General features: G+C 39.5%; 1 protein-coding gene across 1 annotated transcript in view; it reads right to left on the bottom strand.

Moving 5' to 3' along the window:
* The window catches only part of Adgrl2 (adhesion G protein-coupled receptor L2), a 618755-nt gene extending 591902 nt beyond the window's left edge, over nt 1-26853 (bottom strand). The window contains exon 1 of the mRNA XM_085677553.2: nt 26627-26853. The gene's annotated coding sequence lies outside the window, so the exon portion shown is untranslated. The remainder of the gene's footprint in view (nt 1-26626) is intronic.
* Nucleotides 26854-27559: the final 706 nt, after the last annotated feature.

Here is a 27559-nt window from a genome sequence, read left to right as displayed (position 1 = left end):
CTTGCTTAACTCATTATACTCAAGTCTGATGTCTAATCAATGGGCGCATTTGCTGTCATCTAACTGCTTCCCTGTAGTCTTCAGGGATGTGATTGTGGTTTTATATCATAATGCATACTAAGCCCTCGCAGCTCTAACATTTTTTTATGTTTAGTAAATGTCAATAAATCTGTGGCATGCGAAAGGGCACCGCTAACATGGCAGCTATTTGATTTCTATACTTTGTCAAATATATGGACCTCTTAATTCAATAATCCATAAAGGCAATGCTCAGTGTGGTTTCCCATTCATGAACCTGACCTTTCCTTAATGTCAAACATCATTTTCAACTAGCAAGGGAATAAACCATATTATTTATATAAAGCTAATAATTATTAGGGAAAATAAATACGGAGGAAGTAATCATGAAAAAGATGGGCCCTTATTCATTTTTATCACCATGACTTGCTATAATATTGTATATATTCTTTCTCACAGTTCCAAAATATAAAGAAAAATATGCCATATCATCAAGGAGTCTAAATTTATCTAATCATTATTTCAGAGTCTAAGTAGTAACATGAATTATTTCCAAAGTCTTCCATTTTACTTGCAAATGTGAGATCTTCCTCAGAGTGACCTATTGTCTTGAGTTTTTATTCATGCATCTTTCTTGTTATTCAGGGCAATTCTTTATTACCTCAGTTTTGTTTTTAAGAAGCAGCTAAATGGGTTATGAATATTTGGAAATTAAAGAAGAACTCCCCTACCCTCTTTCACCAGCTGGGTACTTTGGTTTGATGTGAACAAAAAATATTCATCATCAAATATTTATTGAGAGCACACACTATGCCAGGCGCTAGGCCAGGCATTGTGGGGCATGCAAATATGTCTAAGGAACAGTTCCAGCCTTTGCAGAATTTATGCTTTTGTCATGTGTGAGCTTATCAGCCAAATTAGTCTGTTGTTAAACTTTCAAATGCTACCAGTGGCAGCTATTAATATGTGTTCCCAGTTCCGCAGAAACACCCTTTGAGTCATGCTTGCATGTTTTCTCAAAAGCACACAGCAGGTGTCAATAACGCAGACCTTCAACACTTGCTTTGCACTTCTGTGAGGTGCAGGTAGATGTCAGCCTCCAACCTGGGAAGCAGCTCTTCCCAAAATGAGGCAAGAATGTATTTACTGTTGACAAAGGCATCTGTTAGCAGCTGGCAGAGGCAGTGATTAGATATGCCGTGCGTTACCAGCTTTCGTACATGTAGAAAGTCATGATAGGCTGTAACAGTAAAGAACCAGGGGACGGAGAAATGGCTCAGGGATTAAGAGTTACAGCCAACCCAGGTTCAGTTCCCAGCATCCACATGGCAGTTCACAACCACCAGTCACTGCACTTCCGGGAGACCCTACATACTCTTCTGACTTCCTCGGGCACTGAATGCATGTGGTGCACTTACACACATTCAGACAAAACATTCTTACATGAAATAACAATGAATAAATATTAAAAGGGAAGGATCCATTATTTCCACTGTATTTCAAAGACCTTCCAGTTTTGAATAATAATTCCCAATTTAGGTACATCCAAACTTTCCATAATTACCCTAAAGTGAGGGTTGACTCAGATCAAGAAAGATACCTTTCTTCTTTTGGGATTATAGTTAGATAAATTTTTATCTACTGTGTGTTCCCAGCAACAGAGCAGTCTCCAAGGCAGAGCATGTCTGCATACGTGTTGATATAAGGATGCATGACTCTTCTTTTTGATCTGACGTCAGGTACGTTATTTGGCAACATGGGACCATCTTATCTGTTTGAATTAATGCCCACAGGGTCAGGATGTGAGATTATCTTTTGACTTTATTTTCCTATAAAGCATTAATATATTTAGCTGTTTTGGGTCATTCTCATCATGATGATGAGAGATGAAATGCTAAGCACAGTTGAAGCAACTCATATCTTAATAGCTGCTAATCTCATGAACATCCCAGTTGACTGGCATATGGCCCAAGCCAGATAGAAGCTAAAATAAGAAAGAAAAAAGCCTTTTGGATGATCAAAATATTGTTATTTATTTAAGAGCAATTTAATCAACATAACAGTTTTTATTTCCATTTCACCTTAACTCAAATTAAAAATTAATCACTAGAAATATGCAAAGCAAAGCAAGGAAATCTGCATCAGGAGAGCTGTCAGATAACAGTCAGAAAAAATAAATAAGGAAAATTACAACATCGGACAGTGCATTTATTCTGTACTGCCTACTAGAATTTCAGGTAAGGCAGATTAGAAATATTTTATGGCATGAAACTGATGCTCTTTTTCTCTGATTCTCTTAAAAATTTTAGAATAACAGTTGCTTAAAACCTTCATTCCTGTTTCTGGACAATGGTGACACACTCCTTTAATCCCAGCACTGGGGAGTAGAGGCAGGCAGAACTCTTAGTCCGAGGCCAGCCTGGACTAAGAATGAGGTCCAAGACAGCCAGAATGACACAGAAACCTTGTGTCAAAAACCAATCAAACAAAAATCCCTACAGAAAAAAAGTAAGTTTTCACCTGGAAAAGATACAGCATAAATGTGGTTTGTACAGTTCAGACTAAATGAAATTATTTTGAAATTCCACTCTTTAGTTAGAACTTTTACTTTGAAATCTTTAGGCTTCTCACACAGGGTTATGCAGTGAAAAGATCCTAGCTAACTAAACCACCAAGTGGCTTTTGGTGACAAAGTCTGACATCCAATATGAGATACAGACTCTTAGGAAAGGCGCCGGGAAAGCACAACAAGGAACAAACGGTAAGACATTGTGGTCAAAATCTTTAAATACCTGCCTACTATATACTGCATTTCTCTCCTCACCCTAAGAGGTTGTCAGAATCAGCAGTGTGTGCTGGGCACGGTGGCACCTACTTGTAGTCTTAGTACTTAGGAGGGAGCAAGAGCAAGATCATGAGTTCAAGGTCATCCTTGGCTGTGTGGTGAGTTTGCAGTCAGGCTGGGCTTGGGAGCCCCTGTCTCAAAAAGAAAAACAAACCAAAGCAAAATGTGTGCGCTGAGAAGAGTGGGGTGTGAGTGAGTGTGTGTGCTCTGAGAAGGGTGGTCCTCTTCTCCTTGCTCTCCTTTTTCTTAGACAGACAGACAGACACACACACACACACACACACACACACACACACACACACCCCAAGGACTGTGATGGCTAAAAGTTCATACTAGGCTGCAAAAAGAATTCACACAGTGGGAGCAGAGGGATGGCAGCCATGAGGACCCCAGATACAGAGTCAACCCCTTCATCTAGGGCAGACTTTGCCCAGGCTCCTTGGGATCCAAAGAAAACCAGAGGAACCGGTTCAAGCTACTATTTACTTGCCTGTTCAACAGAAAGGAGGCAAACAGACTCGAAATTCCTGGATACATCTCTTTAGACGATGCAAACTACAAAGGGAATGAATAGGTCTTAAAACAGCCAGGCCTGAAGCTGATTGAGTACTCACATACATTTTCTGAGTGTGGAAGACCAAAATGGCGGGAGACAGCTGGCTGCGCTAAGCAAAGCTCAGGTACCCTTACTAGAGGGCACTTAGCCATGAAGGTCCAGCAACCGCTTTCCCTCCACATGCTTTCCAACCAAATGCAGAGAACTGTTTATCCAGGCTAACTAAATTATTTTTAAGGCATGACTAAGTGGGGCAGGTAAATTTGGATGTGAATTTTTAGGTTGCTACAGAAACACAAATGAAAGTATATTCATGGATGAGGGGTTGTGGGGTGTAGTGGCATTTCATTTGTATTTTAATAAATAAAGACTGCCTAAAGATCTAAGCGTAAAAGTGTCCCACTAATCAGCCATATAGAGAAGGTGACAATAATACACACCTTTAATCCCAGTAGCCACAATAACACACACCTTTAATCTCAGTAGACATAATGACATACACCTTTAATCCTAGTAGCCACACTGGTTGCCGTAGAAACTGGGTGGTACATGCAACTGGGTGGTGCGTGGAAACGGTGGTGCGCACCTTTAATCCCAGGCCTACAGTGGATTATAAAAATTATGCTTTTATGCTTTTATAACGGTAGCTTTCAGAGACACAGTCTCCTGAGATTCCAGCAGTCAGGATCACCATTTCAGACTGAGGTTGAAACAGAAAAAGGAGAATTTAGTATTTTTTTTTTTAACTAAACTTCCAATTTGGTACCAAGATGTCTGTTCCAGTGGGTTTTGTTTGTTGTTATCATTCCTAAATATTATCACTTTATTTTTTAAAAAATGGGGTTCTCTATGTAACTCTCGGTCTCCCGGAAGTCACTCTGTAGACCAGGCTGGCCTCAATCTTAGAGATCCACCTGCCTCTGCCTCCTGAAAATGCTGGCATTAAAGGTGTGCACCAAAACAGTCAGGCCCAGTGTCGAGTGCTGAAACCAGTGTATCACACATACAATTTGACTGCCTCCCGCCCTGCATTTACCATTTCATTTATTTATTTATTTGAGAAAGACTTGTTTTGAAATTTATATTTACAAATGAGATTAAGATTAATGATAGTTTCATTGAATAACAAAATTTGGGCCACTCCCTGTTTAGGTATTAGTGAAAAAAGTCCTTCCAGTGTGAATGAAGATCTTAAGTTATGCATTTCTCAAAACAGTCACTCTTGGTGAATTTACTGCAGTGGAGGTTTGGGGCCTGTCTGTTCTTAAGAAGGTCACATGTTGGGAGAGTGGTTGCAGACCTAATAGAACTGAGAGAACTGGCAACCCAAGGTAGTGGACCAGAGATGGGAGGTTAGGCGTGGAAGGGGATGAGTGGGTGAGATGATGGGAGTGGGTTCATGAGCGATCACCTTTCACCCTCCAAAAGGTTTAATACTTGTGTGCTGTGCTGGGTGTGGGTTACGTATATGGAGACTGAATAGAGAGTCACCCCACACATGCTGGAGTCCCTTCTGTAAGTGATAGAGCCACCTCTCATATGATGGGAGTTAGAATGCAGCTGTGAGGCTTAAACTTCCTAGGCACGAACCAAGGCAAACCTTGCTGTTCCTTTGGAAATATTTATTCTTAGGCATTTTGATATTGCAACAGCACATGATCTAAAATCCTGGGTTAGGACTATTGCCATTAGGAAGCATCCAGTGATATCTGACAGGGATTCCTCTTTTTAGACACCTACAGAAAAAGACAGGATGGCGGTCAACTGCTTCTGCAAAAGGAATGGCTTGAAGCCTGCGCTATTTCCTAAGTATTCCTGCCTGTCCTCAAAAGGAATGGAAGCAGGCCTGGTCTCTGGGCATTCCTTTCTAAAAGTCGTCCCTGTCTTTTGCCCCCTTGAGCCTGTAAGTTGCTTTCAAAGAAGCGATTTTTAGCTTCTTTGTAGGGTCAGCTGCAGCTGTCAAGTGACTGCTAGGGTTATTCAGACCTAACATACAGGAAGACAATAGTTGAAGAAACAGCTAATGGACCTTGTCGACCCGCCTAAGATTGAGCACCAGAGTGACCCCCACATTTTAAACAGTCTTTAGTATCGATTCCAAACTCTTTCAAAGTTTAACACAGGGCAACGCTGTACACAAGAGCGAAGCCCTGGCACACTCATGGTGTAACATACAGAGGGCGTGACATTTGATTATATCTAAGCTTCTCCAAATGCCAAGAGGAATCTGGAGAAAGATATTTGATATTGACTTTTAAAAGGTCCACATAGATAAAATTAATAAATCTTATTAAAGTTTATTTTAGGGATATTGATTTTAAAGTTGAAATGCCCCCACAAAGAAAGTCCCATTATAAGGATAATGTGTAAATTCCTTTAAAACCCATAGTTACTGTAATTATACGGAGCATTTTACAGGCAGCGAGGGACGGCTTGGGATAGATGACTGAAATTTAATCAGTTTCTGGCATGGGCTGCCTTCCTTTCCCACCATGAGAATTTCAGATGCAGGCAGTCCTGTTCAGAGCCTGAACCTTGCTTATCATATTGGATCTGTCTTTGAGCGCTTTCCAAAAGAAAGGCTTCCTCGATTCTCCCCAAAGATAAAGGAACAGAGCAGTTTTCGTCAGCAGCCTGTACCTTCTTCCTGTCCCATGCCATTCTCAGTAAACTTAATTCAGTCCCTGGCTTTTCTACTCACAGAAAGCATTCAGCATTGAATGCATAAAACGTGGGTGTGTTGATGCTGCCTCAGGAGAGCATCCAATAAGAGAGAAGGCCTAGCCTTTATACTCTTAGGGAGGAAGTGTTTGCCCTGAGAACCTCTTTCAAAAACAACTCATTTCATTTGGAAGCATTTTCAGTTTTATTTGTGTTAAGTGGTGTAGGCCTGCCAGTCTTGTGAAGAGAAACTTGAATTTGATGTAGTTTCTTTTAAAGCAAGGGGGAAGTGGAAAAATAATCACCAGTGATAAGCGTGGAAATTAAACTACCTCTGGAGTTCATGTTTTACAAGGTCAAAATCGATTAGTTTATCTCCCAGATGATTTAAAACCTATCTGATTATTTCTGATGGCTTAAGATGTAATTGTCTGGAAGTCTAAATAGAATTTTTAGACTTACCTTTATTAAAACCTTAGGAAATGAAGCTAGAACTGTCTGGCTTGTTTTCTGCATTTCTGCCGTTGTGGAAAATAAAAACTACCAAGTTGTTATTTGTTGTTCACATTTTTATCAGAGCTCTTAATAAATCTCTGTCCATAGTACAAATTAATGCTTTTTTAAAAAATTGTAGTTCATTTAAGCGTGGGTTCCCTGAACACAGTAGCATTGCAGTGTGACATCTGTGTCCCAGAGATCAATTGATGGCTGTTAAAGATCATGAAGAATGGCCCATTAAAGCAGTTAGTGTATGACAAATAACAAGGTTTGTGTTTAGTGTGGAGATTTATCAACTAGACAGAGTACTTATGCCTGGGACCTGAGTGAACGTCTATTCAAACCAACTTATTAATCAGCCAGTACACCATTTTTAACAGGCCATCTTATTAAAAATACTCTAGATATATTAAAATTGAGCTCTGATGTGATAGGTACCATCCCTGAACCACAACCATGAAACACATACTCTTTACTGCAGACTAAAGTCTGTAAAAATGAAAATTAAGCTTCTTATTTTTTTCCCTGCTTTTCTGAGGGCTTGCTAACATCCTTTGCCTGAGACCTCTGACTCTGGCAGTGTCTAGAAGACTGCATCTGGACCACATAGCTGATTCTCTCTCCCAGTCTACATAAGATGTGGTCACATTAAGGTTGTGTGTCCGACTTAAAGTTATCATGTATGTATAGCTATAGAGATCATGCTAAAGAATCTTCTTAAATACCCAAAGCCATTTTTAGTGTGGAGACGTGAAGTACTTTTAATAAAGGGGTAGGGGGAAGCCTTACTCTCTTGGATAGCTAGGATCTCAGTAAGATTCTCCAGGCCTCACACAATTTGCCAGGTTTCTCATCCCCAGTGGGATCTACAGTGAGTCAAGAAGTTGATTGAGTATAATGACTGTTTTGATTATCTTCTCAAATTTCAATGCCAATCAGTGAATATTGATTATCTGGGAGATGTGCATTGAGAAAAATGCTTAGACTCAGTGTAAGTGGAGGGGGGAAAAGCTACGGTAAATTATTGGCTTTTACATAGTAGGTATGAGAGTCCTGGTGTTGGAGAGCCCTGGGCTTCTAACTTTTGCAGCCCACTGCTTGTACATGTAGACCTCTCTATTCAGGAGGCTAAGAGAGGAATGTGTGCAAGTTAAAAAAAAATTTAAAAACACATCAAATAGTTGGTTCATTCCAGTTTTGATAGTCAATTAAGTGGTTTACCAAACATTTGCAGCAGCCTATGTGAAGACGTTTTGTTTTCTTCATAAAAGTTTACAACTTGACATTCATAATTAATTAAACAACATAAAGTTGGATCTGTTAGGTGGCTTAGTCAGTAAAAGTGGTTTCGACTAAGCCTGACCATTGCAGTTCAGTCCCCTGGACCTACATGGTGGAAGGAAAGGACCAGCTTCTAAAAGTTGTTTTCTGATCTCCCTCTTCTTCTCTTTCTCTCAATATTGTTTTTAAAACACCACTACAAAGAATAATAGGAGAAAGGAGGAAAACTCAGTCTTTCAGAGCATTCTGGTCAGCTGGTATTGTCTCCACCTGTATTCCCGGTACCAGAATGTGGAGACAGGAGGCTTTTGAGTTCATGGCTAGTCTGAGGTAATAGTGGCCTCTGGAGACATTTCAGGTAGACTCTTGGCCACAGAGCTGTTATGGTGAAACATCCCCTCCAAATTAAGAAAATGATGTGGGATTCCCCTCTGTATGCTGTGAATACTATTGGTTAATAAAGAAACTGTCTTGGGCCTGCACAGGGAATAAAGGTAGGCAGGGAAAACTAAACTGAATGCTGGGGAAAAGGAGGAGGAGTTAGGGAGAAGCCATGTAGCCCCTCCAGAGACAGATGCCAGAACTTTACAGGTAATATACTGCCACATGATGGTACATAGATTAATGGAGATAGGTTAAATTAAGATATAAGAGTTAGCCAATAAGAAGCTAGAACTAATGGGCCAAGCAGTGATTTAAATAATATAGTTTCTGTGTAATTATTTTGGGGCTGAGCAACTGGGAAACAACAAGCTGTCTCCCAACAACAAATTGGGGCCAATGTAGAGAACTAAATTCACATAAAATCTGAGAGGGCTTAGAAAGGAATTCTAGACACTAAAAAACACAGTTTAGCCATTTTTTCCCCAAAATGGGCTTTGCTTGCTGATGGCACATTGAGGCACCTTTAAGAGAGGTTTCGCTGATTCAGTGGTAGCAAAAAAAAGCCACATGCAGTTTCAAAACTGCGGCTTTCTGGGCTGTGCTGCCAGTGCGACCTCTGGCTCTTTAAGGAGGCTGAGCATTTAAATAGGGTTTGTGAGCACTGTGCTACAACTTGCTTAATGGCAATATAGACCTGCTGTGTGCCTAAAAATGGGGCAATGTACATGGCTCTCAGAGACAGTGAATAGTTTCACCATGCTGGACTGGGTGAGCAAGCAGCAGTGCCATATATACAGTAGCAATGCTGCAGCGTAGATTCTTAAGAAGTGCTTAGCATTTTAAGAAGTGCTTCTGGTCAGAAAATGGGTCACAGTATTGGATAAAGGTATGTAGGCTTAGGAGAGAATTTTTTTAAAAAGAAGTATAGACAGTTATAAAAAGAAGTAAATGGTTTATTAAAAATGAAACAAAGTCTTTAAAGAGACAGAATACAGTCATAGATTCAAAGGAGTAAAGAAAAATAAGCCATGTAAAGGTGGAAAATTTATAGGTTCTGAATTATGTATATTATTGTGTTTTTTTTTTGAATTTTTTGACTGTGAAGGAGCTAAGTATAGAGAGATATTTCATGTATGGGCTGTTAAGCTAAACCAACATATATATTTTAAAGGTATCTTGATTTCAAAGTATGGGTCTAACGATTTGTTGCTTTGGAAAAGAGGTTCTTCTTTCGTTTCCACAGAAGATGAGAACTTGTGGATTCATTCTAGACTAATATTGTTTGATGCACCAAGAGCCCCTGAAAGGTCACCTTGAACACTCCTCAAAAAATTACCTCTCTCAATAAACAGGAAAACGCAGTTTGGAGAGAACTATGCCCATTTTCCCTAATATTGTTTATAAATGTTTGTTTACATTTAAAGGGGGATATGCTATAGAAATTTGGTATGGATTTGGGTTTATTGATACAAATTTAAGGTCAATTTTGTATATGTATATATATATATATTCTGTTCTTGATTAAGTTATTGTGTTTGTGCATCTCATTTAAAATGTAATGCAACAGATAATTATCTATAATTGTCAAGCTTGTAGTCATGTTAGTTAGGTTTTCTAGATCTAAAGAGATAATATTTCTATTAGGTAGGTATTCTTCAAATCTTTCAGAGATCTTCACAATATGGCATTTAAAATGTTTTAAAAACTTAGGAATTGTCATAATAGTGAGACACATGTGCTCCTGGCAGTACCAATAACTTCAAGAGAAAGATGGGCATTGAAGAGGTTCCTCATGGAGTTGGTTAGCCATTTGGGCAAGAAACTGCTGCTCTTGCTTGGACTGCTTATTGAACTGGATGTGTAGGAGCAACAGAAAAATGGCTGCTGAACTTGCCTAAGTGTGAGATGATCTTTTGGGATTCCTGATTCATGAAAGACTCTGCTAGACATTCTGCAGTACACAGAAGAAAGTGACTGAAAACTGCCAATATAGGCAGAACTGTCTTTGAAATTCCCTGCTTCGTGAAAAAGTATGCTGAATACTATGGGCCTGTGGGCTGAAGATTGGATGCTCCAATGATACAGAAGAACTTTGGTGACTGTCTAGGCAGTGAGATGTCTCTGTCAATTCTACAGTTTTAGAAGTTGCTTACAAGGTACTTCCTGTTTACTTAGGTAATACATCGTTCTGCAATCTTTAATGGAGTTGAAGAATTGATACTTATAGTTTTCCTTAGCTATGATAAAAGATAAAATAGATATAAATATTGTAACTGTAATTATTGCTTGATACCTGTTTTGTTATATGTAATTTTACTATGTTAAAGTTAAAGCCTTCCTTTTTATTTAAACAGAAAAGGGGAGGTGATATGGGCTTCTATTCTGTATGCTGTGAATACCGTTGGTTAATAAAAAAACTGTCTTGGACCTGCACAATGAGGGGAGGTAGGTAGGAAAAACTAAACTGAATGCTGGGAGAAAGAAGGCAGAGATAGGGAGAACCATGTAGCCCCAACAGAGACAGATGCCGGAACTTTACTCAGTAAGTCACTGCCACATGGTGATACACAGATTAATGGATATGGGTTAAATTAAGATGTAATAGTTAACCATTAAGAAGCTAGAGCTAATGGGACGAGCAGTGATTTAATTAGTACAGTTTCTGTGTGATTATTTTGGGGCTGAGCTGCTGAGCAACTGGAACAACCAAGTGGCCTTCTTACAACAAGAAAATACTCTTCAGAATGACCATTTAAAGAAAAGTTCTCCCATTAATTGAGCTGAAGATGTCCTTGTAAAGCTGGCGTTTGTGGTGTGGGTCAGCTTGCTTGAACACAGGATGATTCTAGTCTCTTTTGCCTGACAATTTACCAAATAGTCACCCCAACAACATGGCCATGTCTTATAGCAGCCATCACTGCTACTGTCTCCTGCTGTTCCTCTTTCTCCTTCCTCATCGCCCTTCCATTTCCTCCTCTCTCTCCTTCTTCCTGTACTTTCTCACCCCTCTTTCTCCTCCTCATTCCCCCACTTCTACCTCTTCCTCCTTTTCCTCCACATCTTCTTTTCCTCTGTTTATTATTTCCTCTGGTTTTTTCTTCTCCTTTTAAAATAAATAATTGATTGAGATTATCTTATTGTGTCCAAAACAAGGTTTTATTTTTAAGTTTTTATTTTTACTTCTACTTTAAAGTTGCTCAACATGTTCCTCTCTGAAGCAGTTTATCTAGTTACTCTTATCAGGAAATGAAGTCTGACTTGGCATCAAGTTTCTTTCTCCCCAGCCATATCCAATCCATCACCAGCCTTTGATACTCACCTCTAACATACCTTTGGGATCATTTTCAGACTCCAGCTACTGCTCCACATGAGGTCAAATAACTTTACCCCTTACCTCTTCTGCTTCAGGAACCTCTGAAGGGAGCTCTCAGCACCTTCAGCCTCTCCAACACATTAGCTGTACAAAGCCAGGCCAACCATACAGAACCAGCCCGACCATCTGAGCAGAAGAGAACTGGCCCACCTTTCTCACCGTTTACATTTTTCAAAGCTTCTCCTGGTATTAGAGACTTCAGACATACCCAAACCCCATCATAACTCTTGTTTTCTTTCCCTAACACAAGAATTTCATTGTGATTTGGTAATCTTCCCTTTTTTAGTCCTTATTTTGCAAAGCTCTGTCTCACCCTAAAGTTGTGGGTGTGTGAATTGTGTGTGTGTGATATTGCTCTTTGCTTGGGATGATATTCTCCCTTCAGCTACTTCATTTGCTTGATACAAATATCATTTTTTCGAAGCCTTCTGTTTAGTTTTTCTTACTTTGTGCTTATTTGCTTCCATATGTTTACTTGTGTGATTATTTAAAGCCCATCTCCCCATTTTGAACATAAAGATCATTAACAAAATGAGAAACAAATCTATTTTTTTTTCACGTCCTCTTTCTACCATACCTGAGTACTGCTTGCTACAGAATGTTCATGCCTGTTTTACGATATCCAGACTGACCCACTCCAGTCATTTACTGGATCTATGTTGCTCATTTGTTCTTAGGGCTAACACTTTTGTTCCGTTTCTGTTCCTCATAGGAGATGGTTTTGTAATCCTTCTCTGACTTGGGGCCACATTGCCACATGTCTTCAGTGTTCTTTATAAATGTAGAGAACTGACTTTAATGTGTGGGGTGTGATAAGTTATTGAAGAATGTAATGGGACCATTTTTCTCACTGTCTGTTAATTTAGTCTAAGGTAGTGGCATTCCTTTTTTTTAAATTTTGTATCTGTGGGTCACTATGGGTACATATTAATCTGGATCTACATGAACTTCTTACGTAGAAGCCATAAGTCTTGTCTTTTACCGTGAAATTTCCCTGCTAGAAAAGTGCTATTTGACGTTGTGCGTAGCATCTTTTGATGGCTCTAGGGAATCATTCATTCCCTTCCATGTTCCAGGTTACCCTGCTGTTTTTTACTGTAAGTGGTGTTTTAATGACCTTTTCTTTGGTGTTCATTCATGTTTGGTATATATACATGTTATTTACCATGTTCATATTACATATAGACAAAAAACATTAGGAGATAGAGATGGAATTACTCTGCAAGGCAGAAGTGAAAAACACATACCATTTTATACATACTATGAATATTCTCAAGATACAGACAAATACGCATTTATAAATAAGCTTGACTGAGTATGTGTTCCAGCACATATGTGTTTTGTAGAAAAGAACAGCTCATCAGACTATATGACCCAAGAATTTTGTTATCTTATATTTTAAAAATATTGTTACACATCAATGATTTCTGAATCATTTTAAAAATTAATTAAAAGCAGAAGGTAAAATGTCTGACTATTGTATTAGCTGTATGTTATAAATTTCTGCTCTTTATGTTCATAAAAATATGAAGAGAACAATTTTAGGAATTGGCCCAGGAGGCATTGAAGACAAAATAGTACATGAGTCATATGCTCCTTTACAGTTATTGCCTTAATCTAAGAAATAAAATTAATGGATGCAATAAAAGCTCTTGATAATTTGACTTATGATTGTTTTAGTCTATATATAGCCATTCATTACAAATGTCCACAGTTGTAGTTTCATTCAGAAAGCATTTATTAAGCACTGCTTCTAAGATCAACATGGCAGACACATGACCCTAAAAGATACTTTGACCATTTTGTCCTAATAGAATCAGTGGTAGAGAAGACAGGATTTTTTTTCTATGAGAAATTTGCATGTTTAATAGACTACTGCAAAAAAGATATAGTTTTCTATCAAAATCACAGCCTGATGGTATACGAATATGAGGACATAGAGGAAATGAAGGAAAGCCTGGGTTTACTGAAGAGGTAAATATCTGCAATCCTGTCTTAGATTCTTTCAAAGAACCATGCAAAACCACAATGGTGATTTCAATAAAACAAATGCACCAAAAGGATAGAAATAAAACAAAGAGACATAGTACATGAAAGCTATGGACACTATGGCTGCAGTAAAAGACTTCCTTTTTTTTAAAAAAAAATATAGTGTATTTGTTCATTTACATGTGTGAAGATGCCACAATATAAATGGTACATGTGGAAGTTAGAGGTCAACTTGTAGAAGTTGGTTCTCTTCTGCCACCATGTGGGTTCCTGGGCTGAGACTTAGGTCATCAGACTTGGCAACAAGCACCTGTGCCCATTTTCCTGATCCCAGATTTTTTTTGTGTGTGAAATTTTCCTGTAAAAATCAAATTTTGTCACAGGAATATCACTATATATGCAAAATCTCCAAGGGGCCTGGGTTGTCTTGCACTGCCATTTTGGTGTGTCCGTCTGGGTCATTTCTGTGCCTCACTCACATAATCTCCCAGGTATCCTGCTAGTTAAGTCCTTTCTGATTGTGTCCTCACTTTACAGATGAGCTAAGGTTTAACTCAAGCCATTAACCAAGCTGCTTGAGGTCTGGAAGCTTCTAAATGGCATAGCCTGAAATGGAGCCTCCATCTTTGTAGCGCTGGAGTTGGGCTCTAAATTTCTAAGCATTGCTGAAGTAAGTTTTTGGTGTTTACCCAAATGTTTACCTGAGCTTTAAAAGAATTAATTACAGGTATGCCAGATGTAGGGTTTGCTCTCTGTTGATAAGACAACAAAGGGGAAGGAGGCCATGAAATGTTACTTGTAAATGCCGCTGTTGAAAGTATAACAATTGTTGTAAATGGCTTACATGGATTGGTACTGATAAACAGTCACCAAACTAACCTGTGGTCTTGTTACTTAATAGTAAGACATAATTTCTTTATCTGATAAATTATTGAACATACTCATGGCTAAAACAACATAGACATTAAAAAACAAAAATATAAAAATAATAGTCACCTTTGAATAAGTGTCACATTTAGTGACTGAAGTCAATTCAACATAGTCATGTTCATTAAAGGCAGAAAGTTATCTTTTATTGCAGATATAATATTTCATTTATCCAATATATGCAATCACTACAGTTTGGAAAACATAATGGTGTAAATGTCAAAATATGCTTCAATTGGATATACATATGAATTTATAAGGCTATCACTGCATATCTTCATTAAAATGTATGTCTTATAGTAACTTTGTATTTACATATACACACAATCACACTATATTTAAGAAACACTGAATGTTTTAATAAACTTTCAGCTAAATTTATGTAACTAACTATGTAAGAAGACCCTTAATTATCTAACCAGACCTGCTTAAGAATGGTAGGGTTTCAAAAATTTTAAAAATAGTTATGTTATTTCCAGGTCAGCATCTATAATTTACACACATAATTTGCAGTGCCTGAAACCATATCTTGACCTCTACTTAAGCTAGCTTCAAGCATTTAATACAGTGCTGTTTCGAGAGGTAAGCCTGGCTCCACTGAACAACAGATCTTATTGGACTGTGACATCCAGAAGAATGATGCTACATTGTAAGAATACAAAGTGTAGTTCCCTGGAGATTCATGGTGTTTTATGGGATACAGAAGAAGATCAATTCTTAGTGCTGAATGACACAGTGGTGTGGTAATTCCCGTAATAAGATGATGTCAGCCACAGCGATTTCTTGAACCAGGGCACTTGCACCTTGGGCATTGTGGGGGAGGAGGAAAATTTGACTAGGTGCAAGACGGGTGATGTACATTAGGGGTGGTGAGCGAGTGCTACAGAATTGATGCACACGTGAGGAAGCAGTTGTTTGTGTCTTGTGTGATGTAGTTTTTATCCTTAGATCTATGGGAATTCCGGATAGGATAAGTCTTTGTTGAGGGTGGCCCACTTTACAACATGTCTCTAAACATCCCCAATGTTCACTAAGAAGTGAAGTCATCCCTATTTGAGAACAGGAGGAAAAAGAAGCATGGATATTACTGGGCACTGGAAAAACACTCTGACTCCACAAAGATGTTAAGAAATGAAAATTGGGTGGTGATCGTGGTGCACACCTTTAATACCAACACTCTGGAGGCAGAGGCAGGAAGATCTCTATGATTGTGAGGCCAACCTTGTATACAAGAGCTAGTTACAGGATAGACTCAAAGCTACAGAGAAACCCTGTCTCAAAAAAAAAAAACCAACCAAAAAACAAACAACAACAACAAAAATGGGCAAATTGGGCTACAGAGAAGGATTAGCGGTTAAGAGCGCTTACTGTTCTTGCAGATGACCCAGGCTTGGCACCAACACCTACGTAAAAGCGCGTAAGCTCCTCCAACTCTAATTCCAATAGGTGCAGTTCTTTCTCTAACCTCTGCAGACTTCTGCCACCACATGGTACAAACACACACATGCGCACACAGGCACACATGTACGCACACACAAACAGGCACAAACACACAATATGAACATTAATATTTACAACGGCAAATTAATTTTGTACTTCCTCAGATTCCCTAAATAAGAATGTAGACAAAAGTGATTTATATACCTTACATTTTAAAAATTACTTTTATCATGTAGTTTTACCTTTCTTTCTTACCTTCCCTACAAGTACCTGGAACCTAGTGTTTGCAATTCAAGAATTGCTTAATTACAGGTAGGAGCTGTGACACACACACACACACACACACACACACACTCACACACACACACACTCACACACACACTCACTCACACACACACACACACACACACACACACACTCACTCACACTGCAGAGCTATAAATCCAGACGATAATGCCTCCGACTCCTCTGATTTGTATATTATGCTGAATGTTCATCTAGATTGCACTCTAATATCTTCAGAAAAAAAAACCACAATCATAAACTTAGCAGAATACAATAGACATCTTGCAGGAGCAAAGCTGGGCCAGTCTCAGGCCAGACATGACACTGACCCCAGAGAGTACCCTTAGACAGGGACATCTGCTTTGTCAATTTTTATTATTCTTCATTTTAAAAAAGGTATCCATAATGAACATTATAAGATATGACTGGCTTCCAATACAATACATCTAACTTGAATCATTTTCTAAATCCAAAGATATTTTAGGATGAAAGCAAAGGCAGTCATTTCCACATCATTTTGTGAAACTTAAGCCTACCCAGAGGAAAGGTAATTTTGTTTGATCCTGAACATCAAGTGAATTTTTTCACCAAACCATTTATTCCAAAAGGTAATTAAAATAATGTAAAATCAATCCAGTCTATGTTTAACAAAATTAACTAATTATAATCTACTTAAACCATTTAACCTATATAGCTCCTTTAAAAATCGTTGATTTTCTTTGGAAAAATAAATAATCTATTTTTTAAAAAATTGCCTGTTTCTTTTCAGTTGGTCCTAAGATAAATTGTCTTCAGACAGGACAACAACCAAGAGGAGAAACTGAGACATCCTTTAAGCAAACACAAAACAAACACAAAACAAAACAAACACAACACAACACAAAACAAAACACCCCCACATATTCAGAGGTGAGGAAACGGAAATGAGATTCTGAATTTTGGAACCCGGAATTCAGTGATGGTTGCATGTGCTGTTGATGTTAGCATGCTGACACTCATTGAAAATGTCCCGACATGACCAAAAGGTGCACTGTTAGCCATCTTTCGGTGTTCAAACTGATTGTGGACAACATAAATATATACAACTTAGTGTTTGTTTGTGCTCAACTAATTTGCAGTTATTCCAGTTAGCATCAAACATACTTTTAAAAGTTCAACAAATCAAAAGAGCTAATTGCTTGCCACTAGCTACACTTATTTTCAACCTATCAGTTTTAATCACAGAAACACTATGGGGACGTTAAAATCTCATATTTTATAGGTGCTTGTATGTGTCCCTGAGAGCTATGAAATTGTTACAAAAGAACAGGTTTTTCTGTGCCAACTTTGGACTTTAAAGAGAGTGGAAGATCTAGCAACTACACCAGGGAGAAGTAACCTCAGGCCCTGGGTGACTTGCCGAGCAACTGCCACCTATTATTAATTCATTATAACTCGCTACTTTATTTTGCAGATAAAATTGTCATCTATGTCATTCCTTAAACCAAATGACATTATAAAAGACACCCAGTGCTAACAGGAACAGCTGAACTGTCTACATGGGGGTAAAAGAGAAAAGAAAAGCCCGCAGGAATCTGATTTTTGACAGCAATCTCTGTGGAGGATCTCTCATACTGAGGTTGGTTTATGGACTTATGATTTGTACTTATCCAGATATCAAATCACATGCACACACATCTAATCAAGATTTCTTTCTAATTGAATTATGACCTTTAATCCACCTTCTTCTTGATTATGAATGACAGTGACCTTTACCTAATTTAAAACAGACACTCTCATGCAAAATTATGCAAACGACACATGTAAATTCTGAATCAAACTAAAGCTGAGCATAATGGACCACTGAGGAATTATTTCAGAAGCGTTCATGGTGAGGCCCAGTGAGGGCTGCATGAGTGAGTGAATCCTCTAGCCTCTGAGCAGGCCGTCGGAGGAGCGGCAGAGACCTATTACTGTTTATAGTTTCTCAGCTTCTATTTAGAAAATCGGCATGTCAATCAATATACATATCAATTTTGATTATTCTCCCCAGCATTTTATGGCATTCAGGAAATGATCACCACGTAATGAAGTCAGATGACATTATTTTTCAGGAGAGTTGGTGCACCCTGCTTCACTATGCAATTCATTTCCATTTCGTATCATTTTTGGCTGCGTAGGAACCTGGCGAAAATCAGCTGTAGCACGTGGGGCAAGTTGACTTCCTGATACTGTTTTATCTCATTAAAGAGGAACTTCACGCCCATGGCATCTGGCAGCCAGCAGTGTATCTCAGCTATATTTAGAAACTACTGTCTCAAGGAAAAAAAATCTGAAAGAAGAAAAGCATGTTTACATCCAGAACCAGAGGAGCCCTAACTCTTGATCCTCCTTTCTTGCATCGACTCTCCTTTCTCTTTAGATCAATGGAGACGGTTAGGAGGGGTCATCACTTAAGGCGAGCCCAGGTCTCAGCTCCAGCTAACACAGAGCAGCACACTCTAATCCACGCTGCCCTTTCTGAGGTCATTCCTTTATTACGAATGAGATACCATCGCTCCTCAGATTTTACTTATTTTTCTTTATATACAAGAACATAAAAATGTCATAAAGTTTGAAGCACATGATTTATCTGTGTCTTAGGTCATAGACACACACTTGTGACTGTAGGGACATAGAGATCATGTCACAGTAATAGGTGATTAAGGACCTTTTGCTGTCAGAACTCTTCTGAAGGGTACCTGATAGAAGCATGTACGTTCATGACTCATATGGTATGTGATGGGAGTGGCAGATTGCTCTATTTAAATAAACAGATTGACCCTGACAGATAATAGCATTTTACACTGCCTAATACGTGTTTATCTTTTGCTATAGATGTAATCACACCGACAGTGCTCTTAATGTAATCATTCTTAGGAAATTAAACAGGTTTTAATGATATGCTTATAATGGATTGGGGACAGAGTTCCGGGGAAAGAAATATCAATACTAGATGTTTGGGGAGAATACATACATGAAGCGATGTCGAGGGGAATCAATGAACATCAGAAAGAAATCAATGGCGGTCTGTGTTTAAGGAACTCATTTACATAGCACCCAGAGAAACTGTTGAAAGTCTGCAAAGCGCTTTCTTCTGGAGTGTTCTCTACATGCACCTCGCTTCTCTCACACACGATTCAAAGCAAGAGTCCCCTTAGGAAGACGTGTGCTTTTGTCTAATTCATCATTCTCAGAAGTTGTCAATCTGGCTTTTGAGTGTGGGTTCTGGAAACTCCCAGTAGCCTGGAAAGGTGCCACTCACCAAATGAACCTGGAAAAGCTCCTGAACCAGAGCTCATCCCTGACAAGTCTGAGAACAGGGATAGACACACTAAGGTAGGAGCCACAGAGGGATCAGTGGGGTGGGAACATTGACTACCCCTTCCAGAGGAACCAGGTCTGATTCCTGGCCCCCATATGGCAGCTCACGGCCATCTGTAACTCCAGTTCTAGCGAATCCAATGCCCTCTTCAGACCTTGAATGACATTATGTGCACATGGGGTACACACACATACATGCAAGCAAAACACTCATGTACATACAATAAAAATAACCAAATCTAAAGAACCTTAGACATGAACACACACTGGTCCAGTGTCCTCAGGACCAACTGACATTAAGTTGAGCCCAGAGAAGCAGAATTATAAATATGACTGCCAGCAATGGAAGCTCCATTTGTTCTTGGCTGCGGTCTTTCTCACTGCTGAAAGAATCAGAGAGTTTTAAATCCAACTGATCTGAGATTCTGTATTAGTAACAGTTTAGAAACACCCTTTCTTGCCCCATAAATCTAATTTCTAGTCTACATAAGAAAATGAAATTAGGAAACATCGAAATTGTTATGTCTAGATGGCGTGGAGCAAAGCATGAATTCGGGTTTTGTTCAGAAAATACAACAGGGTGGAGAATGATCTCAGTACAGGATTAGACTGATAGCAACTGCTTTCTTTCGCTGTTACAATACTGAGAAGTGGGTGGCTTTAGAATTTGTGTCATGGATCAGAAGGCTGAGGCGTAGAGATATGAGAATTGCAGCCCTACTCTCATTCTACCCTAGGTCCGTGTTTGAAGCCAGCTAGTTCCTTTATACTCACCTTGACAAGTCTGCTCCTGTGATTTAAAAGGCCTTCCTTTTCTCTTTCTTCTTAATCAAGGATGTGAAACTTTAAACTATGGCCACACACCCCTCTTGTTAATTAGATAGAAGCATACCCGGTCACCTGCAGCCTCTTGCACCATCCCTGTCTGAATCCGCTAAAATCCCAGTGGCCAGTTTGCAGTGGCTTTTTTTTTCCCACAAGCTAATCAAAAGGATTCCACAATAGTGTTTAATATCACTTTGGCTGAAGGTGGAAAAATGAAACCATTTTGAGCGGAGACGAAATGTCATAGCCTGAGCTCTGCTATCCAGTTGGTACTGAAGCCCCTTTGTTCAGTGTCTTTATCCACCTGGAATCTTTGGAGGCATTAGGAGATTGCTGTTCTATGGGCCTTCGTCCACAGAAAGGGTTAGGAAGTCCTTCTACTATCTGGGTGTCCCTGCTGCTTGCCCCCAATGTCTGTCCTGGTTTGCTCTTGTCTGTGTGTCTTCTTGAGGCCATATCTTATTGCAGGTATCTCAGTTTTTTTTCCCAGGAGCACCCTGGCTGGGAAAACTTCACAGTCTCTCTACTTCTAAGCCCCTGGCTTCCACCGTCTTCCTTTTCACCTGCCCAGCTGCTGTCTGCTAATTCCCTTTAAGAACTTGAGTTAGGATCCAAATGCCCTCTGTGGACTTTGGTGCAGGGTTGGTGATTCCATCCTTCAGCAGAGTCTCCTCCTATGCTCTTGGCTTCCCGTGGCCAACTCCTCTCAATGCATTTGTACTTATTACTCTCCAGGACAGAGTGATTTTGCTTAACATTAATTACTATTGGATCTTCACTTGAACGTGATTAAGAATTGATAGTGTAAGATAAAAAGCTGCAAATGGTGGTTAATAAGCAACACCTAAGTCTGAATCCCTTAAAATCAACTAACCATTTTCTCATCTCAGAGAATGCCACTCTCCTTCCCCTTCTGCTCTTTTCCACGTTTCTGGATTTTTATTGTCTTTTTTAAAATTTCCCATTCTTCCCACCTTTCCACTTAATCCTTTCAGAAACGGTGCCGCTGATTTATATCAAGATGAGACTTTATAGAATCTATCATTTGTACTCAGTGGGATCATTTCCTTCCTCACGCTTTTTTTTTTTTTTAAAGTTGAGCACAAGTGCACTGTTATATTCTGGGAGAGTGCAACTCCAGTGTTGGGGCACAGCAATACCTTTTACAAATATAATTTACAAAATTGAAATGTTTTGCACAGAGAAGTGTCTCTCCTATTGCCCCTGAAACAAAATTTGAGTTTTTAAATCAGTCTCACCACATGAAGAAGTAAGCTTATGAGTTGTCCAGACACTAATCAAACACAGGCCCCAGGCTTAGTACAGGGACCAGGTCTGTGAAGAACACAGCACAGTCCCTTCTTCATCCTGAATCCATTTAACGTACTAGTGAGAAAATATTTTCTTAACATCCTGCCCCCGCCCCCAAATTAGAGGTTGATGTTTACAGCACGAACTTTAGTCACTGTGAGCAAACAGGAATGAAGAGTCTGTTGCAGAAGTGGCTCTTGAATTTTTCTTGGGGGAGATTGGTAGCCACCATGCAATAATAACAGCACCAGCAACTGCAGCACCAGCAACTGCAGCACCAAGGCATGGAGCTGATTGAATGCAATTGCAAATTTTGCCTAACTGTCAGTCGTGTGAACTACTCAAGTTTTGCTTTTTTGCGGCTCCCCTGTAACAGCAGCTATCACTCTCAAATGACTCTGAACACATTTGAGAATTAAGTTGTCTGATTATTTTTGCTAACTTCCCTGGAGAGGGATGTCTTTTGCTTTTATTTTCAATTTCCAGAAGCTGACATTGTTTTGTGCAAAGAATTCAGTAATGGGGCTGATGAACTGAGCACCAAGGGGTACCTTCTTTCAGTGGTTGCGGTCAGTTGTGGCTCTTAACTAATATATCTTCCACCAGCCTCTGTCTCTTTGCCCAACTGTTCCTTTCATGATGGAAATACTACCCAAGTAATTTGACTGGAGAAATCAAATCTGAATGGAATGCCTCATAGGCTAAGGAACTCACTCAGCAAGAGATGATGGCAGGATAAGCTCAAATTTAAATTAATTCCCAGCTTTTCCCATACCAGCGGCTGACATCTACTTTGGCTGATCTGGACAAAGCTGGCATATTAAAATAGCCATAAAGATATGTTCTTGGGCTTTCTGCATGCCAGTAGGAAGAGATTTTGGATGTAGAAGAGCAGTCCTGATATTCTTAATAGGATTGAAGAGAATATTGCTGTCTTGCAATGGGATCAAAATAGTTTTTTTTTTTGTCTCCCAGTAAATGAGCATCTAATGTATTTGCTACTGATGCATCGTCTCTATGTCTTTTCCACTAGTTGATGTTGATCCTGTGTAGGTGTGTGTTTATATCGTATGGATGATGTCCACAGGTCAAATGATCAGAGTGTTTGAATCAGATTTCCGTGGGTGACAGGTATAATAGTTCATCTTTCCACACTGGGACCAAGAGAGATAGGGGAAGGTTGAGGCTACCACAAACAGGCAGACAGAAGGAAGGCCTCTCTCACTTCCCTATAAGGAGAGGGTCTTCTCTTTACCCTCATGAAGGAGAGAGCAGCGATGACACAAGAATAGTTAACAGTGTGGAGCGGTTCATACTCAGCACACATAAAAGTTCATTATCACGTTATCTGTTCTCTTCATCTGTTTTGTAAATCTGCTGGTAATATTTTATCAGGGGGAAATTTCCATGTAGATGTCCACAGTAAACATAAACGTAAAAGAAAGAGCCACTGCTGACCACGCAGGAGATTTTAAAGCATGGTCTGACAAGGCAGCAGAATATGCTTTTTCTTAAATGAACAGTCGCTTGCATCAAATGTTTGCTTTGTTATCGGAACTTCAGTGGAGTTAGTAGGACAGGTAGTTAGATAAAGCCTCAGGTTAATTCCCATCATTACCAAACCCTTTACACCACTAATATTCCAAACATATAAAAAGCTGTCAGTCTTGTTTTTAGACAGCGAAAAGAGGGGGGGGGGGAATGGCACTTCAAAGACTGTGAATAGACAAGCCAATCAATTACAGATCTGATTTAGTTCTTACACTCTACTAGAGTAACCATTCCAGGCATGCCTTCAGTGAAATAACTCTTTAAAACTGTGCTGTAATAGTAATGTAGATGGAGAGGAAGAGCTAAGGAGAAGCTGAAAGTCAGAACAAGATACCTAGCTCTGGTGTGTCAAGACAACAGAAGGGGAGATGACACAAGCTTGCTGCTGAGAGAGGGGAGGAAGCACCCTGACAGATAAGCCAGGATGGCATCGTCATATGTGATTTGTAAAGAATAAGCAGGTTCAAATCCCATGTCTGCCATACGCTGTGGCCTAGACAAAGTTAATTAACTTCTCTGAACTTCAATGTCTTTATCTGTAATACGTGTATGACGGTCCCCTTGCCCTCACGGCATTGCTATGAAGATTCGAATTTGTGCAAACAAAACAAAAAGGATCTGATGAGTGTAGCCCAGATGTCATCATCAGTCCACACACGGCAATAACTTCCAAGGTCTAGGCAATGTTTAGTATAAGAAGGCTTCCTGAGAACCTCTAAATGTCTGCAGATGAAGCAGCCATCGAATGCCTGCTGATAATACAGATTATTTTCCCTGAAGCAGGATTGCAAGCTTCTAGGGCCCCACAGAATGCGCTTGACGTTCTGGACAACTATTAACACCCCTCATAGTAGCCCTTTAAGATGGTAATTTATCTTTTAAACTGTATTCAGTGAAAGCGGCAGAAGAGAGTCAGGTGGGAATAAGAGCCCACTATTAAATACAGCCATGAGGTTTATCAGTGCTCTACATTTTGCTGCAAGGCACACTGGAATGGAGTAAATGTAACTTATCCTGAGCAGTTGCTTGAATGAGTTACTAGAGGAACGGGAAGGGTAGCGATGAAGCAAGGGAACCCAGGGGGAGTTGAAGGCTGTGACCGTTTTATTTAAGATGCACAGTAAGACTTGACTAAAGGCATAGGAGGTAGGTCTTTGGAGACTTTCTTGAGGTTTACAAATAAATGCAAGCATCTATAAAAATATCTGCTTTTGAAATAACCCTCTGAAATGATGGCCTGGGATTCCTGGGGGAGTGCCTGCAGACCTATCATATTCAAGTAATGTGAATGCAGAGAATGCCCAGTTGATGGCATTTTCTCAGTCCCCAGAAGAGACTCTTGGCCACTTTCTCTGTCTCTTCTTGCTGCTGACAGAGTATCTGTGGTATTCCTTTGTTCTGAAAGGGTACCCTTTAGTTTCACACTAGTCTCGAGTTCACCCAGCTGGGCTATCCCACAGACTTCTCTGTTTTCTGTTTAGTGTTTCCTATTCAGGGGCTCCTATCCAAATCCCTCTGGATGTAGAAGATTCCCCTTTGACCAGGAGTGAGGAATCCCCTTCCTCCCCATAATACAGAAGCTCCAGTAGAATACTCCAGAGTCTACAACGACACAGAAGGTATTCACGGGCAGCCACACGGCTCCAACGGATCCACCAATTAGCTTGTCCTGGCAAGCCTCAGTTTACTTTACAACTCAGTCTTTCAAAGACTTTTAAAAGAAACTAATTACTAGGTAAGTAATAAGTTAAATTCCTCTCTCCTCACCGTGAAGGGTTTTATGACGTACTGTTATAAATCACCCCCCCCCCATCCTTCAGAGGAGCTTTCATACTGATAGGAATAATAATGCCAGGGAGAGGAAAATATTTGCCTGTGAAATTCTGCATAAAGTAACCTTACACATGCCAGAGACAGAGATAGTCTGTGCGGCAATCCGTGTGGCGACAGCTTCTTTATGCTAACAATGACAGGGCTTCCTGCCTTGTACTACTGTACTCAAAAATCAGAGTGCATTTCTCTTTTCAGTAGAACATTCAATGCCAAAAAGAAACACAGAGCTTTGACGCTGAGATATTTTATGTGGATAATAAATTTCCCCCCACAAACTCTACTAACTACAAGTATCCACCTAGACGATGGAAGCTGGGATTTATGACATTAGAATGATTGCGTATACCAGAAAACATTTTTTTCCCTTCTTTTTTGACTGTCAACTTTGCTTACTGTTTATGTTCAGTAGTTCTATCGCATACAAGGGATTAAATATCCTTGTCAGAGCCATATGTCAAGAAGCAAAATCATATTAACAAAGAGTACTTTCAAAGACAGATGACATTATTAAGATTTGGGCTGCAACTGTAATGTCCTAATTATATTTGTACTAATTCAAAGGATTTTTGAATATGTAATTTCATGACATTTTAGTGTGATTTAAAGTTAAAATGACTAAGGAATGATTAAAATATTGCCAGTCACTTCAGGGAAACACATTTGCAGTAGTACAAGCTGAGGGATTGCTTTCAAAAACAACACAGATATTGTACAATCTATTAGCTCCTTCCACACACTTTTAACCCACACTTAACCATTTGATTATTGAAATCATTGTTAAATAATGATCTCCAGAGGTGCTGTATACACATCAGGGTTTAAAGACCCTCTTTACATTAAACTTTTCTAAAATACAATTTAAATTTCAAAACAACACCTAACAGCACATCTAACGACGGTAACAGAATCCCAACTAGTTGCAATACTTGTGCATAGCCTAGTAATTTGTGAATTGCGAAGAACAAATCTATCTGACAGGGCAGTTAGCCATAGGGCCTCCAGCTTGTTGCCACTGCAGCAGAAGGAAGAGCTACTGGTTGCCTGCTGATGTTAAAAACATTTCAGCAGTTAATTCTTTTTTTCTTTTCAGGGAAAATGCCGTGAGAAGGCTCCGGTTTCAGGCACACAATACACGAACAGCCTTCTCACGGGTGAATTTTGCACTTGGCTGTAATTGGCCACGGTGCAGGAGAAGTTAAAACACCTAGAGAGGTTATTATTTTTTTAAGAGGGAAAACTTGATAGCAAATTGTATTTCTAGGCTAGAGAGTAGGCACTAATCTTCCTGCCGTTGTAAAACCGGAGCAGGCTACGTGGAAAATAAACATTCAAATACCCAGCACTTAAACAATTGTGCCTACACGGTTAAATAACAAAAGCACGAGGCACCTGGAATCACAGCATTTGTGCCCAATGCCAGAAACAATGTAAAGCATTCTAGTGACATTTGACAATGAGCAGACAGTAGAGGCATTACACGCATCTTTAGAAGAATCAGGCTTCCTACCTTGAAAAGACAGATGGAGGTAAGTTCCTTTATAAGAAAAAGTTGTAAGCAAAACCAGGCAGCAGTTGAAGTCAATTGAGTCCTTTCTGCCAGTGTGTACATACAGCAGTTCTGCAATAAGGGGAGAGATAGAATGGGAGGAGCGGCTGTGGACGAGTGACCTCCTCAGGCTGAGTCCTCTCCGGGAACCACACACTGACAACCACAGTTTCTGATTTGCATGGATTATCTCCACTTGACCAGATCCACGGCAGATACATTTAAACGGAACTGGCACATGCTTAAAAAGATGGAAGAGGGAATGAATGAGAGAGAGAGAGAGAGAGAGAGAGAGAGAGAGAGAGAGAGAGAGAGAGAGAGAGGAGATCGCAGAGCGTGGATAAGCTGGGGCGTGCAGAATTGTGTCTCAGAAGAGCTACAGCTCCCTCTTCATGCCACAGTTGTAAGATAAGAAATGTTGTCATTACGAGCTGGTTAATCATAGTGAGAAACGGACCCAGATTAGTCCCAATGACACCTGCTCTGATTTCTGTGGACATTTTTATGAATCTTACTATTTTGCTAGTAGGATTTTAGAGGTTATACCAAAAATATTTTATTAGTACTCAAATAAACAAATTTGGATAAAGTACCAGGCTTGTATGAGATTGGTGCTTTGGTTTGGATGCAGTAGCTAGCAAGGAAAGGAGATAATTTGCTGAGATTTGTTTGAAAGATCCCTGGCAACTTTTAAAGAGTTGCTGGCATGTATTGCCATGCAAATAGAAAATGGTAATCTAATATTTATGAATAATTGATTGTCTGGAAGGACTCAAATATGCTACTGAAGAGGTAGTCATTTCTTTAAATCTTTTTTAAGTCACTGTTTCATATCGATTTTTCCTAGGCTACAGATTTGTCTTTAAATATATAGTTATTATTTGCTTCCCCATT

Source organism: Myodes glareolus, chromosome 17 (assembly GCF_982192425.1).
Source record: "Myodes glareolus chromosome 17, mMyoGla1.1, whole genome shotgun sequence".
Classification (NCBI taxonomy): Eukaryota; Metazoa; Chordata; class Mammalia; order Rodentia; family Cricetidae; genus Myodes; species Myodes glareolus.
Note: the sequence above shows the minus strand (reverse complement) of the source record. Positions and strands in the feature narration are given on the sequence as shown.